The following is a 20,054-nucleotide window of genomic DNA, read 5'->3' on the forward strand; positions in this document are numbered from 1 at the left end:
GGCTGCTCCCCCCCCGCAGCGGAGCGGAGCGACACGGCCGGCCCCTGGGACCCTCTGCTCCGGCGGGGCCGCAGCGCCCGGGGCGAGAAGCAAGTGTTCCCCCCGGCCAGGCCGGTAACCGGCGTGGCGGAGCGGTTTGGGGGTGCAGGGAGCTTTGGGGGTATCGGCCCAATTCCTTCAGGCTGCTCTGCTCCGGGCCCGCACGGCAAAGCCCGCTGAACAGCACAGAATTAGAGTGTCTCAAGTCCACAGGATACACACCCAAACCCTCAAACACCCGAATTGGGTTCACCCAACTCAGCTTTTATAGCCAGAGCGAGAGGCAATTTTAGAAACTGCCATCATCGCCTCACTAAAAATGTTTGGGAAAAGTTATTCTCAGATTGCTAATTTTGCAAGCATCTTTTAGATGTCTGCACATGTTTAGCTCGGTAAAATATTTGTGATGGCTCAACACAAATCTTCTTGTCTTGCTTAAAAGAAAAAAACTACAGTCCCCTAAAAATTAATTATTTACATGCTTAAAGCAGATTTAGTTTAAAACTCAGCTGCAACTGGTTTCAATACTGTACCAGTTTTTAATTGTTTCAACTGATTACAAACATCGGCTTAAATACAAGTAACACATTATTTTTCAAAGCAGACTTCCTAACCCAATTAACCAACCTCTCTATTCATGCAAATGGATGCTGTTATTCCCTGATTAAGGACTCAGAACTTTTGTTTAACTTTGCGCTTCCTAAAAATAAAAACGGTAGCAGAAGTACAATCATCAAAGTTATCTTACATAGACACTCCATAGGTCCTTTGACACAGAGAGGAACAGCAGGTTCAAATACCAAAATACCAACCACAGAGCTGTATTCTGGGCTACAGATCAGCAGAAGACACGTGTCAAGAATGGCATCAGAGGCTTTAACAAACCAAGTCATTAGAAACAACAGGGATTTAAATTCTTTTAGTTCCAAGGCAAACCACAAGGCAAAATTGTAATAAACTGCTCCTGGGTTAACATCTTGTATTTCGAGTATAGCCTGGAGCAAATATTCCAGGCTGAATGACAAGTCTGTAGAACTGTGAAGCAGCATAAAATGCAGCAGGGTGAGAGTGGTTTGCAATAACGGCGTGTGATAATCCCAAATTCTTCCATCGAAGGATTTAAGAAAAAAAATTAAAATCACTCCAATACCTCAGAAATCTAAATGGCTGCGACAACAGATTTAATGACTAAATTTAGTCCCTGAGTACAGCTTTAAGCCATAGCTATCCATACCACGGGCAGAACAATAGGAAGAAGGTTTTTATTCCTTCTCTTCCCACTCCTCCTGTGGGGGAGGAGTAGGAGGAGAACAAACAACGGTGTGCACAGGCATGGCAGCAACCAAGGACTTCTCCCTCTCCTCCCTGGGCCAGTTACTGGTGGGCACCGGAGAAACAAAGCACCAAAACATCTTAAAATGGCTGTTAGAAAGCCTCAAAGACACGGGGGCACGTTAGAGAAACAAAGGTGAAGCCTAAAATTAAATGGACCACAGAAACTATGTGTTCAATGCATCCTGCTCAATACAGATTTGAATACTGGTAACAGCTTAAGTTTGCAAATGTTACGGCGACCACTGAGTCACCTTGCTCACAGGTCAGTCCCAGCCAATGTGAAAAGCTGCAGTATCTTTTACTGTGTGCCCAGAGTACCGAACTCTGATAACAAGGACTCATGTCAGCCAAATATTTCAGGTCTGTACAAGAAACCCAGATACTGCTAAGCAATAAGAGGTAACAGAAAAATCAATGGCAACCTCTGCTGGTTGGTTTTCAATGCAGGTAAAATGCTTTCCTTTCAAAAATTATAATTAAAGGGACAAAGTGATTGCAAAGTAAGGAAGTTTGATTTCTTTCCTCATGGAAATACCAGCGGGCTTCCTTCACTACCAAAAAAACCCAAAAGTCATGCTGCAAGCTGTGAGTGGCTTTATCACCTCAGCTACTCCTGGACCCCAGCTCCCAGGGGCATTTTCTAAGAAGCAGCAGTGCAAACTGCAACAGACCAACTGCACTAACTTGTACTGTATTTTACCTGTATTTGGAGGCAAGTGAAAATTAAAGCAGAAATCAGCTAGTCCTGATAAAACTATGCAATTACAGACAGAATTTTACAAGATGTGGTAACACTAGAATGTTACATCAGAGGCAGAACATTAAAAAGCTACATGGAAAAAGTTTGCTATCTGTGGATAGACACATTAGGGACTCTGGCATAGTTTTAAACTAAACGTGCTTCTGGATTTTCTTTAATTTGCATGCAAACAAAAGGAAGTGATAAAGAGAAAACAGTTATATTGGAAGAATTTACTGACTGTCACCAAGGCAGTATTTTACATGGTGCATAAATTCCATAGCTGGTTAAGTCCAGCAGGAGGACTGAGCACTCTTCTTCAAGGTGAATAGAAGAAGCAACTCCACACCTTCTTTATAAATTACATAAGCTAGAAACAACATAAATTACCATCCAAACCAGAAGACTCATACCACCTTATCCTGCTGAAAACAGAAATGTGGCAGGAGCTCGAGCTCTGTGTATGAAAAGAAAGCCTGAGAAAGCAGTGAGGATGTGTGTGACCCTGTAAGGAAATGAGATACAGCTGCTCAGGCAGAAAAAGATCATACAGAGGTAGATCTAGAAGCACCAAGCAAGGAATCAATCTATTACTCATTTCTTCTATTCAGAAAGCAAAAGGAATATTTGTTTTCTAAATCTTTTTTCTGAAGGCACCAGGTCTGATAGAAGCAATTCCTGCAATGTACAAAGAAGCATCTCAGTCACACCACTCATTTCTGGTTTGAAGACTTTCAGGACTCTGCTTATTAAAATATTGGATGGTCAGCTGGATTAAATGGACAACAATAATTTCTGTAAAACCTTTAAAAAAGGCACTGACTGGAGTAGGAAGATGCAACTGACACTGTGGGATGAGGAACATAATAGTTACTTACTTAAATGCAGACCTGAATGACAATGTTGATACACATACCAGCTCCTTATTCTTTTCTTCTGCCCAACTCTTTTTTTTTTTAAGTATTACTTTCTTTTATCTACTTTCTCCTTGACCTATAGAATAAAGGTGTTTCTTCGGTTTGCTTTATTTTTATCTGAACTACCTCTAGCATTTACTTGTTCACCAAATCATATGAACACCATGGTTTTGTTTTTAATGCCTCCAGAAAAATTCTGTTCTATAAAGCCTGCAGCTTGTAGTGCAGCTTAAAGAGGGCAAGGAGGAAGAAAAATGAGTAGTTGCCTTAAAAATCTTGCGTGTGTGTATGCAGCTGGGTTTTTTTACATCAGACTAGTGCTTGAAGTTGTTCTCTGAAGTCCTATTGGTGCTGTATTTAAGACAGAAATCAGTTTAGTTATTTGGAATATAAAGCCTCTTTCCAAAATCCACCCACTACAGCTGTCTGTTTAAAAAACTACCATGAAGAGCTCTAGCTTACACAGAACACACAAGAATCTTCACCTCAGTACAGGCATATAATATGAGATATAAAAGGTATACATATATATGCATAAAAGCATTGTTTTCTCTCAAAATAATCATCGACTTCTGAAACACTTTTTGTTGGAGGGACCTCTGGATATCAACACCCTGCTCAAAGCAAGGCCAAACTCAAAGTCACATCCAATGCCAAATTTCTGCCAGGTTGTGCTGGGTCCCATCTAGCTGTGAACATCTCCAAGGATGGAATTTTCACAGCTTGCATGGGCTCCTGTTCCAACATTTGACCACTCTCACTGTGACTCTCAGTATCAGCTCAGAATTTTTCTAGTTGCAGTTTGTCTTTATCACCACCAAGACTAAACATGCTTGCCCCAGTGGTAATAATCCCAAAGTGTTAGTTCTTAAGGAAACTACAGTATCTTGTAGAAAGTTTAAAGCTATGAAATACTTCTCCACCTTCTAATTTATCAGTTCTTCTCTTCTCCTTCCCACCCCAAGATCATAAAGCATTCTTTATGATAAATCATTTTACAATGCTATGGCCCACATACCCTTGTGACTGCAAGAAAGATCAAGTGATATGAGTTGCACAGCTACATTTTTTAAATGCAAATGCTCTTGTGGAGCACTTACCTCACTGTTAAGAGGAAAAAATTATCCACAAAGCCTACACGAGCCTTTTCTGCATTAGAGGCGAAACTGAATTTGATGGCAGCAACCAAGCAGGTTCTATAAGGTGGGGAAGAAGGAAGGGGCCAGTGTAATTTGGAATGGAGGGTGGTGTGAGTTCAGGTAAGAGGCTGGAACGGAACAGTATCTTTCTAAAAGGTCAAGGTATTGTGAGGAATGTGGAAGAGAGCTACTAATCCCTTTGTCTTTTACTACTGCTCTCAGCAGACTCCGTCTCAGCCTGATCCTCTGCTGGACTCCCAGCCCCAGTTCTTTTCCAATACTATTTCTAAAAAGACAAATATTAGCCAGTATCACATGAATGCTAGGTAATTAGGATGCTGTGATGCAGAGCAAGAAATTGGCAGAAATCTTTTTTTCATGTGTTGTGGTGGATCAGTAGATAAAGATGGGCATTCACAGCTACAAGTTTATTGTACAGTCCTTTCATGCTGTTATTTAATAATTACATTGAACACTTCTAAAGTTTGAAACTTTAAAATTAGCTACTAACATTAGTCATGTATTTAATAAATATTAAGCAAGTTTTCAGAGTAAAGTGCTACACTCTCCCTTCAAACATTACAACCTGTGAACTCACGGATTAGATGGTTACTTTTCTGAATTTTACATTAAAGCATTTTTCTTCAGGAGGAGCTTCCCTCAAGATTGTATTGATGCTCCTATGACAAATGGAATTCACTTTACAAGCTCAATTTGGAGCGACAAATACCACCAAAACTTCTGTGACTCAAATCAATAGAAATAAAACACCATGCAAAAAACTATCTATCAAGAAGGGAATTTACTTCAGGGAAATGCTGTGAAGTCTAATGAATGGTGATAAGTAGCATTTTTCAAGAATTAAACATATCATTTACTTAAAACATCACTTAAGCTACAGAAGGATGCCATTTACTAACTGACCACATATGATAAGAAATGCTTTATAAGTGAATGAAAACTGTCATTGGAAAAACAAGAAAAATATCTTATGATGGTATGAAAAGCAAAAAATGAAACATGTGCATCTCCCACTAAAATTCACCTGCTCTTAAACTAGCAGTAGCTTAAAAAAACCCCCAACAGTATACTGGCAAAAGAATACAGGCTTACTACCTACCACTGCTCCAGGCATCCTGATGGAGGGCCCTGTTATTTGCATTGCTTTTCCTCTAGCTCCTGCTTTTGATTACGTGACTAATGTTTAGTTGGTGGTTTGTGAAAGCATACTGACAGTGTGAAAGAATGTGCATTTAATTGAAAATTGGCCCTCTGCACTTCAAGTACCATAACAAACCCATATCTTATCTATACAGCTGTCCTAACACAAAACATAGCCTCTAATGCATGGAAGGTACATTAGATTGAACAGAAATGAACTAGCTATTAATTACACTGCTTTCAAGAGCTGATTAAAATTTTCACCTGGTAAATCAAAGAACAGAAGACATCAATTAAGAGAACTGTAAATGAAGAAATACTGAAATGTAGAGAATAATCTGAACAGTGCAGGTAGTATTACCCCTTCTTTTCCTGTTGGAACCATTTCTCAGGTTTTAAAATAATACCTAAAAGATTATTTTAATACCGTGTTCATTTAAATTTATTAGAGGCATGTTTTTACATAGTTGTGTTTTCACGAATAATTCTGTCTATGTCAAGCCAGGAATTACATTCCACAGGTAGTGGTATTCTAAAAGCTTATCACCAAGGAAGTATATGTTCAGAACAGAAGGATTCCCACTGACTTGGCAGAAGCATAAAGCTCAATCAGTATTAATAATTCCATTTCAGTAGAGCTACAATAACAAATTTTAAGGCTACTAAAAAAAAAAAAATATCGCAAACACTATGATCACCTACTTTTTCATATACTGCAAGCCAAAGAGTTCTCTTAAACTACAGCATGACCTTTTGAAAGTCAACAGATTTCGATTTAATGCGTTGAAATGAAAAATAATTTATTGGAGCCTTGATTAGGAAGCCAAGTTCTAAGGCCTATGTAAAAGCAACTACTAAGATATGAACACAAGGATCAAAAGCATACACATCTGCCAGTCTTTCAAAATCACAAGTTTGGATGCACCAAAGAATAAAGTTGAAGTACACACAAATGTGACTTTCATTCTTCACTGCCATTTAAAAACAAACACACATACAGTTGCACCCAGTATTTTTTCTTTAAATTCTCCCAGGAGCATCACTTCTACTTCATCCTCAAAGCATTCCTCAGAACTCAAAGCCAAGGCCACACATCCATCAACTACTGTATGATCAACACTGCATGCACTTCCAAATCCCTCTCCATCTCAGTACCATACTTCTGAACGTCACAACGGCAAACCTGTACAACAAAAACCTCCCCACCGTAATCTTTGGCAACTTACTTTTAATCTGTGCTGAAAGCTACAACACAGAGAACATTCGTGTGCATAATTTATCTTCGTCTCAAAAATAGTTTAAAACCCTTCAGAATTATCCACTTCACTCCAATTGCCTTTTCTAAAAATTGTTAACTGGCATCTACCATTACGTGACAAATTCAGAGACGCATGTCAGAAACAGATTGAAATCCACTTTTCATGGATGCAGCTTAGGTTAAATGGTCACCCAGTACATTCTCCCAGAGCATCTAGTCTGATCTAGAGGGGCTGGCTGGAAGTGTGTGCCTAGTCACATGGATAGTTTACGTTTTGATTTACGTACATAATTGACACATTCCACCCTAAACTTTTCCTTTAATAGATTTTTTAAAAATAGTGCTTCCTCAAGGAGACAAGAGGTGGCTCAGTAAAACACCGAACAACTAAGATTGTTTAGAAGAACAGTCATAGCTTCAACTATTGGTATAGACAAAAATTAATTAAGAACTCAAGATTCACTGTTTGTTTTAGAGCAAGATCTATTGAGGAGCAGGTGGTACTGATCCCAAATTCGGACTAGTAAATCCAATTTCATTATTTCTCGAGAACAAAAAAGATGAAAACAATCAAAGTAAATTGTGAATTTCTGAAGACTATCTTTAAACAAAGTGTTACTCAGTATTACTATTCTACCACTTTTGTGAAGAAATCAAAAAGAGGAACATGGAAAGGATACGGCATGAAAACTATTTATACACTGAAGCATGGCACAATTTCTTTTTACAGATTTTAAGCTCAACTTCATTTAGACCAAATTCTCCTCCCAGCTGGAACTGCTGAAGAGGTATCACTTACATTCTCTTACAGCACGGTGTCTATATCAGCACATACTTGCATCAATAACCATATATGAGGAAGGACCAGGAATAGCTTCCTACCAAGAGCAGTCTAGAGGGAAAATTTTGCAAACAGTAGCAGCTGAAGTAAGACTCACAGACATGGAACCCAGTAATGATAGATATTTGGAAAATGCCGCTAAAAGCAAGAGTTACTGGTTGTTTTTTTTTTCCCAGAGTTAAAAATTAGCTAATTAAAATTTATAAAATCATCTCACATCTGATAACTATGTTTCAAGATTAATAACATCTAAATACATTCAACTTCCAATAACTAGCAAATTTTGTCTTAAATTACTTTGATTGTATTAGATAATGAGGACATTTATATTTATAGCTAGAAGTTGGCACATGTAAAATGTTATGTGAGCTGATAAATTATTTTTCTTATTCAAAAAGAAATACCAAACCTGACATTATTTGCCACCTCTAAGAAAAAACAATTAATTTAAACATATACTTTATCAGTACTAAAACCAGGTTAAATATAATGACAGCATTTTTTAGAAAATCTACAGGTCCTTTTTGAAAGAACACTCTCAGGGAACACAGAAGTCTGTAGATTAAGTCCGCCTTCTTTCACCAATACTAAATTCACATGCATTTTTCCCCTCTGCTCAAAACTGTGGTTTGACACTAAAAGTCAATCTCTTCATTCATATATTTTTAAGATATATCACATATAACTTCACAGAACTTGGCATATCAACACACTGAACTAAATACTAGTAGCCTCCAGCTAACTGACAATAGCCTGGGAAGGGCCATATGCGAATAGATGGAAGCACTGGGCTATACCCACTATATTTGTATAGGATGCTAGTGGCCATCATTTTTATATGGCCACTAGAATTAATTTGGCTTGAAAAGGCACACAGCATGTTTCTTCCCAGCATATCTGTAATGTCTGCTGCAGGAACAAACTGAGCATAATTTGTTCCCATACTTTTAATGAAAGATAAGATAAAGAGTGACATGACAAAAATGAAGTTACTCATTACAAAACTTAAATGGTAATCTGTAAAGCAATCCTCCAGTAAGGAAAAAAGAAAACAACAAAACAAAGAGGAAGAGGGACAGCTTTCAAAAGCATAAAGAAAAATGCTTCCCCTATCAGTAGCAGTTGCCTATATCTTATTTACATCCATTAGATACAATGAAATAAAGATATTGGAAATTACTAACAGTTATGGCTTCCTAATGCACTAACTACAACACGTAAAAACGAAATCCCAACAGCAATTTTCTACAAAGGAAAGGCTTCATACACGGATTTGCATTCGTTTTTCTGCATAAGTTATGAAAATACTCAGTAGTCAAAAAAATGGCATAGAAATGGAATAGGGCCCGATCTAAAAAAAAAAATAAATATATTTTTCAGCTTATGTTCTAACCAAAGTGCTCACAGGGGAAGAGCTTTGCTACATTTGCTGCCCCCCCCCCTCCCCCCCATTCTTTATAAAACAAAGAAAAAAAAGTGAGGAAAAAATGGTTACATTCAAAAAGCTATATTTTATTGTTATGGCAACTGATGTGCTAAAAATAAAGAAATAGTTGTTATGGCAACTAGAATTTTAAAGGCAGTCAAAAGTAGAATAATCAAACATTCTGCTGGCTTAAAATGTAATGTCTATGACTCAATTTTCAGAAAGAGCTTCAGAGACAAGTAGTGTTTGGGTTTTTTTGGATTCTGCTTTGAAGATCACAATTAGTACAAGTTTCAGAGAACTCTACAGAGTACAAGAGAAGAAATCAAGGTGAACAGTCATTCGAAGTTCTCACGGTCAGTAGAAGAAACACACACCTTAAGCCACTTATTTAATGTGCTACCAACCTTACCTAGATCTTTAAAATATACCAGCTTACTATTAAACAGCAATAGGACAGTATGTCAGTCATCACAATGATTGAAAGACACTACATAACTAAAACTTACTTAATTATTTTAAATTAATTACTGAAAAGTGAGGGAATACCTAAATTCATCTGTCTGAAGCAGCAGAGTTCTGCTGGAATTATAAAGATGACTTTATGTAATTATGGAATTATAAAGTTGACTATAATTACAAGATTGTAACATATTTAAACATATGATACATGCTTGATCATCATTACAGGGCTCCTAGCTAGATGAGCACTTCCATGACAATCTTGGAGAACTCACTGTCCCCATCCAACACTTCTCACATTGTCAAAATCGCTACTTTTATTAAAAAATTAACAGAACTGTGTGCACTGTGAAATATTCCAAAGCCCATACTCAGATAAGCCTTAATTAATACTAAGCAAAGTATTTAACAGATACTTCAGAGAATTATGACTAGAAACAGTAACATACTGGAAATATTTGCACAGGAACCATGTACATATCATGTGCTAGCATCCCAGTGCAAGCTAATATTTTAACACAGTATGTGCTTTGCATTTTGTCTTCACTGCAGTTAATCAAGGTTCCTCCCAGCATTATTCATAACCCTTTTCTGATCCATATGAAAAGTCTGCCAGCCAAGTCCACAAGAGCTATCAGCATGCAGGAGTATCATGGCCAAGAATACAGATCAAAGTCAGGTTCCTCCTTCACTTGTACTAAAGGGAAAAGAATCAGATAGGGATAACACAGACAAATTTAAATAGATTTTTGCAGTTTTGCTTCCCCAGCCCCAGTATTAATCCTTAAGGCTGGACACACAGTCATCACTTCTTAGGCATCACATGAAGCTACAGGTATTTCTAGAGGTGCAAATAATGTAGGAAAATATGTTAACTAATGAATCTGTGACAGAGTCAACAGCTTCTGCAAAGGAAACTCCATGTACAACAGTCACTATACATAAATTTTCATCAGTCAGGATAAATTTTAGACATATGAATATCAAGGCTTTAAATCAAAGTTTTAGAGCTATTCTGTCTGATGCTGAGGCTAAAGGAGCCAGGCTGCATGTTTTCAAGGTTTGTTGCTGACTCAACCAGTTCCTGAAGACAAAAGACATGCTGTTCTAAGCTTTCTATGAAATTAGTTTCCTCATTGTATAATATTCTGAACTCAATCAAGTGCATGGTTGCCTGAAATGTAAGTCTTTGAGTTCAAAGAAAATGTGCAGCAGTCCAAATATCACTCCACTTCCCTGACAGCTATGTAAACCCATTGCTTCCATTCAGCATCTGGGGGTCACATTTCTGGTTATATCAGATGTAGCCATTCTGCACTGAATATATATATATATATATATATATATATATATATGCATCCCAAAAGAATATTTATTTTAACATGTGCATGCACATTTTATCTGTAACATATTTTTATATTTTCAGTTTTCCATTAAAGAAGAACTTGTGAGCAAGCATTTTCATAGAAAAGCAAAGGAAATCCTGGAAGGTGTGACAACAAAGACCAAAAATGCCTTCTGAAATTACATTTACAAATTCATGAAAGAAAGGTGGCATCGTTCCAAAGGGTACTTCTAATCCCTTTGCCATATAGGTAACAAGAAGCATACTTAATTAGACTGCAATGTTACATTTACCTAACCAAGGCTATCTGAAGGCTGACTCAAGAATGGCCTCATCTGTCCTTCCTGCCCTGCCCCAGCTATACGCTCCCTACTCACCCCTTATACCACACCTACACAGCAAATCAATCTCATTGCTCTAACAGAGGAATAGGGGAAGGACAAATTACTGTGATGTATCAGCCTTGCAATCACTAGATGAAAGTATACAGAAGAGATGGAACATGCAGTAAAAGAAAGCTCTTCTGGCAAGCACACTGCCTGGATAAGGCACAGCCTGAAACCGCTCCCCCTGTATATGACAATCTAGTTTTAGATTCAGGCTGTATATTGTACTATCTGGTCATAAAAAGATTGTATTTAGAAACTGGATTGCTTTCGAGACAAAACACCCATATGAAGGTGGCTTTGTCATACGCAGCATATGATTAAAAAATGTGAAGCCCCATATCATCAGTATTCAGTTGTCAGTCTAAAAAAAAAACTGATGAAAAGTCACAAGAAAAAAAATTTCTTAGCTGCCAAAATATTTGTCTGTGTCCACAGAAACGTACATAAAGGATTATTAGAAAGAGTATATGCACTAGCAGACTGCAATTGATTTCCTTTTGGTTAGTTTACCTCAGCAGCTGCAAATTTGCTTGCTGATTGGGGAAATTACTCTTAATTGGTATGAGCATACTCATGACTGCAAAGGGAAAAAAATGTTTAACAGATACAGACTGTAAAGAAGATCTATAGGTCTGTCATCTCTTCTGAAGTGGTTTCTGTAAAATGTATTTAATACTAGCTTGGCCCCTTAGAAGAATATCCTAAAGAACATATGAATAATATTGCCATTTGGGGGGTTATCAGAAAGAAGTAATACATAAATTAAGGTAGCAAAAGGTAGCAGAATTCACCCCTATATTAAATTCCAGTTTCAATTTAAGTGACATATTCATCACTTATGTGTGCTTTAATTTTTCTACACATGCTCAAGCCTTTCTGTTTGTTGTCACTGTTTCAATTATTGTGAATTGCCCACTGCTGGCTGCACACTGCTGTGGTAAAACATGCTTTCATAAAATGTTGACCACCAGTACTGTTGTTAACAAAGGCATTTTTGAGAGACTTTAAACACCAACTGTGATTCTTTGGAGAAATAAAAAAAGCTAGATACAAAGTACACTTTTGGATCCTTTGATTCTTAGTGTTCCTCTCTAAGCGTTTAGAGCTCTGTTTAATTCTTACAGCTTCAAATATAAACATACCAAAATCAGCAATTAATAGTCAGGAAGAAGTGGTTTGCTCTCTTAAATAAATGTATATATGATTTCTGAAACATTACCTTCCATAAAATAGTCACAGGAAATACTGTGTATTTTAAAAGCTGACTTCTGCATCTTTTTCTGGTTAAGTAAGAATAGGACCCCAGACTGGGCTTTTAGAGAAAGTAGTTCCTGATGTTTTGAAACAACCTTTCAGAATCACACAACATAATCTGGAAGGAAGCTGCCTTAAGCTTAATTCAGACACAAACCCATTCCAAATACAAATTACAGCTAGTAATTCAGATTTTCAAGAGACAGTAAGTTTTAGATAGAGTCACTGCATTTGTATATGCAAGCCACTTGTACATGCCAACATGACAGTTCAGCAACCCAGTGACGCACAAATGGCCTTCTTATTTCCAAGGCAGACTGAGGCTGGCCTGGAACTCTTCTGAAAACTAACATTACTGTTTATTTACATGTGCAATAACAGAAATTAGACTTACAAACAAGGCATTTTAAATCCAGTTACTCTGATTTTGAGTGCAGTCTTCTGATTTTCAGAATGTGGATGCTATATGGATAATATCACTTAATTCCTCTCATACTGAGTGCTCCATTATAGTAGCACATAAAAGCCAATGTTTTGTCTTGTCCTCTCACCTTCAACAGCTCCAGCCCTTGAATACCAGTTATGCAACCTTTGTTTGAAAGCAGAGACTGGTTAGAAGGAAGCAAATTTTAGATGAAAGAGTAATACCAAGAGAAGGTTGGTTGTTTTAAAAAAGTTATGTTCTCAGGAATTGCTGCTCTCTTGCAGTGGTCCAAATACATAACAATTTGATTCATCTAAGCAGTGCCCTACGCTGCAAGAGAGATGCACACACATGGAATGAATATGCATTACATAAAAGCAACACACGCTTCAGAAAACTTCAGAAATTAAGCAGTTTTATTCTGTGGTGTACAATACCATTGTTTAAAATGTCTTCTCACTAGGGCTGCTCTTTCAGCATCATTACTGGAGCAGGAAAACTGAACATCTATTAAGAAACCAATATTCAAATTAAACAAGGATACCTGTTTATGTTTTATCTGGGAAGGAGTATCTTGGATTTTAGAACGAGCTTTGAGGTGCCAAGCATTCAGCAGAACTGCCAGCTACTACTGCACAGTCTACTTCAAAGAAATAGCGAGACACCAAGACATCCCTGCTTCATCCTACCAAACAAAACACATTTTTCTGCATCAATATACATATATCTGGAGTCTGTGAGACTATCAATTTTAATATCAATTCTTTCAGTAACCATCATATAAACCTATCCAGGCCATAACAGTGATACTACTCAAGGTTTTATCATGCTGTTTGAAACAATGGGCAACTACAATCTCCTGTTTTTGCAGGTAACAGATTATAAATTCACACAGACAAGAGAGAACACGTCTCCAAGAGGGCAAATGCAAATCTGATTTGCACTCTACCCTTCAGAACAAATGTGTCAATTTATGTCACTTTTATAGCCAGTAGATGATACAGCACTCCAAGACTTAGGAATTGTGTCATTTTAGTGCTATCATAAGTGGTTATGTATGGAAAAGAAATCGCAGGAAAATTCTTAACGTGGTAGAACTTTTTATAATTTTATGCAGGTCCTGAAAAAAAAAAGGCATTATTTTCCACCTCAAATATCATACATAAAAGTTAAAATTAAGATCACATAAAAATAAAAATTACTAATGGATGCTACTCCTTTTTTTCCCTGAGAAGAGCTGTTATTCAGTTGAAGATTTTCTTTGAAGATGAAGAGCGAGCACAAGATTTTCCCCTTTGTGCATACAAAATTGAAAGCTTTTCTCCAGATCTAAATGAATCAAAACTTGGCAAATTAAATTCACCTTAGGGACATTTTATTCCTGAGTTTGTAAGAGTAACATTAACATTTACTATGAAACTAGGTACCCCAGTACATTCATAATAAACTAAACCTTTTATCTGAAGTCTGAATTTAAATGAAGCTATTTAAAGAATTAGAATTCTGTCAACTTCTGCTCTTCAGAGGCAATATTTTTCACTAATAAGTATTTTCAGTTCATATATATTTTATTATTCCACAGTGTGCAACACCACTAAAATAATTCGAACAAGTGAGACTGTCAGTACTAACAGCTCAGCTTACACTTAAAATGAGGCATCTTATCAATCCAACCAGCATATGATCTTTCTCTACAAACCACATCATATTATAAAAATATCAAGAATCTAATTGCCATGAAATGAATAATCTCAGTTTAAGAGAAGAATTAAATAACAGTCATCCTATCCTTACCCTTTCAGAAAAGGTGGAGAACAGTAAAACTTAAGAAACTGTCTATAGATACTGAATTTAAAGGAAGCATGAAACTGAAAGGTTGCACATATACATCTCGAAGTGATCAGTTCCTCTAGAATTATTTTGCTTAATATCCAACTATCTCATTCAAAACCCAATAAAACAGGTATTAGTTACCTCTCTTTTTAGTTAAATGAAAAAAACCCCACAGTTTTTTAATAATGATAATTGATCATTATATAATAAAATCTTTTATAACTGGTAAAGTATATAGCTAGGCTATTCTTGATATCTAATCTCTAAAAGTTAAGTGAGAGTATTCCTAATTAGTAGAGAGAATAAATAAAGATGCAAATTAAAAACGAGAACAACAAAAATAAAATAGATCAGCATTTCTGAAACTTTCTAACTTTTATTGCTGGGAAATGTGTTCAGTACAAAAAGACAGGCATGCCATGTTTCGAGTATTTGTAATCATAAACTGGGCAAGGTACCATATTCAAAGATTTCACGATGCTTTCTTGCAAAAGGGGGGATCTTTATCATTTTCAGTAGGCTGTTTGCCATAAGCATATGTCTCAAAAGAAAAGATTAGTAGTTGTATCAGTTTTGGTCGTAGTCCAGGACAGTAGACTATTTGGAAATTTCAGAATGCTTCACTACACAGATAACAGTTTTGAAAAACTGCTGCAAGAAGAAACCAACACGTTACATATACACTGTCTGCGACCAGACTGCTTAACAGAGAGCTCTGATGAAATGGGTCACTCCCCACTATTCTGAGCACAGAACATACAAGTTATTCCTCACTATGTAAAAGCATAAACCCCTCCATTTTCAGTTAGGACAAACAGATGCAGCACTCTGAACACAAATATTTGCTACAAAAATACGCTAATGTTTCAGTCCATTAACCAACCTGCTGTGGCAGCTGGTGAACAGTCATCTTTTTAATTAGACACCCTTACTGATTAATTAGTCTCAGAACACTGAGCAGTGGCACACTGCACGATGCCATTGGGACAAAAAATATTCCTCTTCCTAGTGCTAACTTAATATCCTTTGGTATTACTGCAAATAACAAGCTTGATTAATTTTCTACTCAGACTAAAATAGCCTTCCTATGTATGTTATTCTCTCAATCCACAGCTAAACTGTTTCAACCCAACTGTTTCACACAAATAATAAAAACAAACAAAACCAAAAACATGGCATCAAGGCACCACTTTCAAAGTCAACTGCATTTAATCCTATTTGCATAGACAGTGGCTCATTTGTAATCTCCTCCACTTTCCATTTACTAACTATGCAAGCAAACTAGCAATAAAAATAAAAAAGCCCAGTAAATATTAAGTACGAAGCAAAGAAGTAAATACCTTTTCTCATTTGAACAGTTTTGGTAATTTCAAAGTTAAAAAAGTAAATGCTTTTCTACATTAAGTTTACATGAAAGTTGATCTTCAGTCCTTAGAGATCAGTTTGCCCCTAAATGCACCACGGAAAACAGATAATTGAAGTTAATTCAATGTGTGGAAGACTGTACTTAAGCAGATGATGAAAGTTCAGCAATGGTGTTCACTATTGTTAGCTATCCTATTTCTAACTTTTCATTTTGAAGAGACTACCATTACATTTTTGGGAGAAGAAATGATACAGACATCCATTTGTAGGACTTCTCCTTGTCGTACCACTATGGAAAAAAGTTACTGTTCTCAGAAGGTGCTTATAATAATGCAATACAGTTGTTAAAGAATTCCAAAGATTTTTCTCTCTCTATTTCTCTATTGTAGCTCTTCGTTTTCTGTAGAGGTTTGTAACTGAAGTGTTAAGATTGATTTGATGACCAGCCAGTTGGGAGACCCCACAGCAAAGTTACAGCACATCACCTCTGCCAAAAGGAGAGCAGGCTGGAAGCCACAAACCCAATCTCAATCAGGAAACAAAGAGCAGTAACATTGTCTAAGATTTACACAGGCTGAAGCCAGCAAGCTTCTGAAGGAAAGGACCACACCATGAGAATTGTTTGGCTCCTGAGGAGTACCAGAAACTTGTCAAAAAAATCAGTTTGTGGTCACTAACCATGAGAAACCCAAGAGATGTAGAGATGACTTTGTGGCCAGTATCCCTTGTACTCCATGTCACACACAACTGATCCTGGCCAAAGCAGATGAACACAGGCAGGGTAGGGCTTGGGACTACATGGATACAATGAAATAACATGAGTAATGTGTAACGTGTAAATCCATCATTTACTGTTCTTTTCAGAAAACAAATGCTGAAGTTTAATTTTGTATCTGGGCCTGAAAAAACTTTTAATCTGAGAGGCCTCCAGAAATCTGAAACCTTAACTTTTGCTTTTTGCTTTTTAATGAGAGGATTTGTTTTGTAGGAATCAGGAATAATAATACTGCCCCAAACAGTGGCTAAAACACATATATTAGCTATAAATGGATTAGATTTCATCCAGCCCACAAACCAATACATTTGCTCCATCTTCTGCAGCAATGGAATGTACTTTTGTAATTGGTCCCTACTGCATGAGAATTATACCTCTCTGTGATTAGTACCAATTTCAAATTATTGTATTACTGAGATAAATTATTTTCATGATATGGCAATATTCAATTCCCAAATCAATGCCCCTCATATTGCTTCAGACTTTGGAAGAATTCTTAGGTTTTTCATTTTTCTGTACAGTGGCTTGAAATGTTATTGGCCCAGAAGCAAAACACCACTACGTAGTCAGAGACAAAGCTATTTTTTGGCCAACTCTTCTGAAGCCTGACCCTTTAATTAGTTATTATCTCTAACTGTTCTGGGCACATGCTCACATAACCAAAAAAAAATTATTACAATAAACAATAAAAGAATCTTATTTTTGGTTCTCTTACAAGTCATTTGTAAGAACAGCCTTTAAGACTTTAGACTCAAAGTCACCATCAATCTCCAAAATGGGCATTCACATTCATATGCAAACTTTTATTGCTTTTGAGTAATGTAATACCACCCACATATACTTTACTTGAAACCAGGTTTATTTTTCTGATCATACTTTAAAAAATAATAACAATAAATTTTAAACAAGTTTATTTTCCTTAAACCAAAGCAGCAGCATTTAAAAGCAGTCTGTATGTGCTGTTAGATGAACATTATAACTCATTTCTTAAGAGAAATCAGATTGTAAACTGGAAATCTTTTATAAAGAAATTATACATTTAACAAATATAAATCCTACTTTAAAATGGTCCATCCAAAAGTTCTCAAATTACAGAATGTGCATGACTGCCGCCTTTTTCTGCTTTCATTATTTTACTTATACAACTACATACAACCCTGACAGGGGTTACTTTCTAAACTTAGGAAAAAGAACTTGAATGTAATTTCAAGAGTAATCAGTAACAATACTACAAAACAGGCACCCAGTCCATAACACTGAAAAGGATGGAAAGAACTCTCACCCTACAAATTCAGCAGTGAGAACACATATAAAAATGAAACCATATAAAACAGAAAAGCAAAATGTTAATAATAGGCTGCATAAGATTTAATAAATAAAACATCTGCCCCAATTCAGATACAACAAGTGTTCTACAGAAAGTTGCTTTATTACTGCCGTCAGGTGATAGCAGATTTCTAATAGTTTACACACTGATAATGCTTGACACCTATTCTGAAAGGGACAGAGTGGGGCAAGGCGGAGCATAATTACTGGTGAAGACAATTACCAGTCACCTCAGTTGTAAATGGGGTAAACTGTGGCTTGTCACTTGTCAGTTTATTGGAGCTCAAAATATATCTCGTCATGGAAAAATTCATCTGAGTGTCCTGAGAGGAACCAGTGAAGCTGAACATGAAATAATGTCAAGGAGGCAGGAGAAAAAAAAAAACCTCTAGCAATGAAGTGACCCTAGCTTGTGCATGTTTTTCTACTTACATTCTTTTAACAAATGGATCTGACACGCTTGTACTAAAGCTCTATATACCAGTACCAGTATGACCTCTTCATTATCATCACATAGGCAGAATTTTCTCACTCTGATTTGCCTTTGTTTTTTCCTTTGAATAAATAAATAAATAAACACATTTATCTCTGCTGATATATGTTTTGTTTTCCCGTTCCTGTACTGTGTCACATGTATCAGGGTCAAAAGCACACATGCCAGAAAGGTAACTAAGACAGATTTTGATTATCATACAGTATAGATTTACATATATATCAGAAACGAAGTAGCTGCCAAATCACAACTCCTACTCTCTAAAATTGTATGGAAGACCTACTATTGTGCTCCAGTTAAAATTTCTGAGAGGGTCACAGTAATCACCATGTCGGAACTCAGTATGAGACACAAGATAGAGCACGACAGTGCTTGTCAGTGAGAAAACATTTGTGAGAGCAGAAATATTTCTTTCTCCCTTCCCTCCTCAAAATACAAACTCACCTAGAGATGGGAAACGTACTGGCGTGTGAATGCTCCGATATGGAATAGGAAGCACAGTTCACTAGATCATTCTTGACAGACTGTTGACCTCCAGTGCAGAAGACTAGAGGACATATCTTTTGGAGAAAATAAGTACGGCATTGATTTTTCTAAGTAAGACAGATTTTATTTTGCTTTCTGTGCTGAACTGAAACACAAAAACAAGCACCAAATTACTCTCTTCTACAGAACACATTGAACAAAACACTCCTCTAACTGAAAAATACTGCAGCAGATTTCAGATCTCTGCACACAGATGGATATATATAGAGTAACATGCATATCAGATCTGTTAAGTGATGTGAATAATAGTCGGCCAATCTAACATACTGCTTCTGCTCAAACTGCATGCAACTGGCATAGAATAACAAATGTGTCTATATCACGGTCTCTAAAATAAATTTAAATGTTGAGAGTCTGCTATCATTCAGTTCATCACAAGGAACACAATTTTGTCCTGCCAACAATACAATTTTCCTCCTCCACTAGCAAGCCCAATTTCACCAGGAGTTAACCAGCAACACCGCAGTAGTTTTAAAGCTCCATTTTTTAACATATTTATCTCTGTTTCCCAGAAGAGGTAGTCATAAATTAGATATCATATGTTCAATACTAGTAATTCCAGCTCTCAGGTTCACTTTTAAGATATGATAGTAAAATAACAGTTTTCAAGATCTGTCCCTCAAGTTAGGTCTCTGAAATTTTCTTCAGAAAAAAATTTATTTAGTTCTCATAAAACCAAAGAAATCAAAGATGTTAAAGATGCTTTTAAAGCCAAGCCTCATTCAAGAAAACTGGCCAGTATTCCTTACCTTACCGATAAGTCCTGACCAACACTATATTACTTACTACAGTACTCTATAGCATTTGGCTATATACACAGTTTAGCCATATTATTTTGATCACCAGACAAAAAAAGCCCCAACTACATCTATATAAGCTTACTTTCTTACAATACTCTGGGTTCAGATATTTTTTCCCTCTTTCTCACTGAGGGACTGTAATTGGCAATTTAGCCAAATGGTGCAGGTAGGGCTGGATCATCAGAAA

At 36.6% G+C, this 20,054-nt stretch overlaps 1 protein-coding gene across 4 annotated transcripts in view; it reads right to left on the bottom strand.

Annotated features, from left to right (window-relative positions):
• Positions 1-20,054, bottom strand: part of RABGAP1L (RAB GTPase activating protein 1 like) — a 280,747-nt gene that overhangs the window by 179,304 nt on the left and 81,389 nt on the right. The window lies entirely within an intron of this gene.

The sequence above is a fragment of the Athene cunicularia genome, assembly GCF_003259725.1.
Source record: "Athene cunicularia isolate RWA chromosome 8 unlocalized genomic scaffold, athCun1 chr8_part1, whole genome shotgun sequence".
Classification (NCBI taxonomy): Eukaryota; Metazoa; Chordata; class Aves; order Strigiformes; family Strigidae; genus Athene; species Athene cunicularia.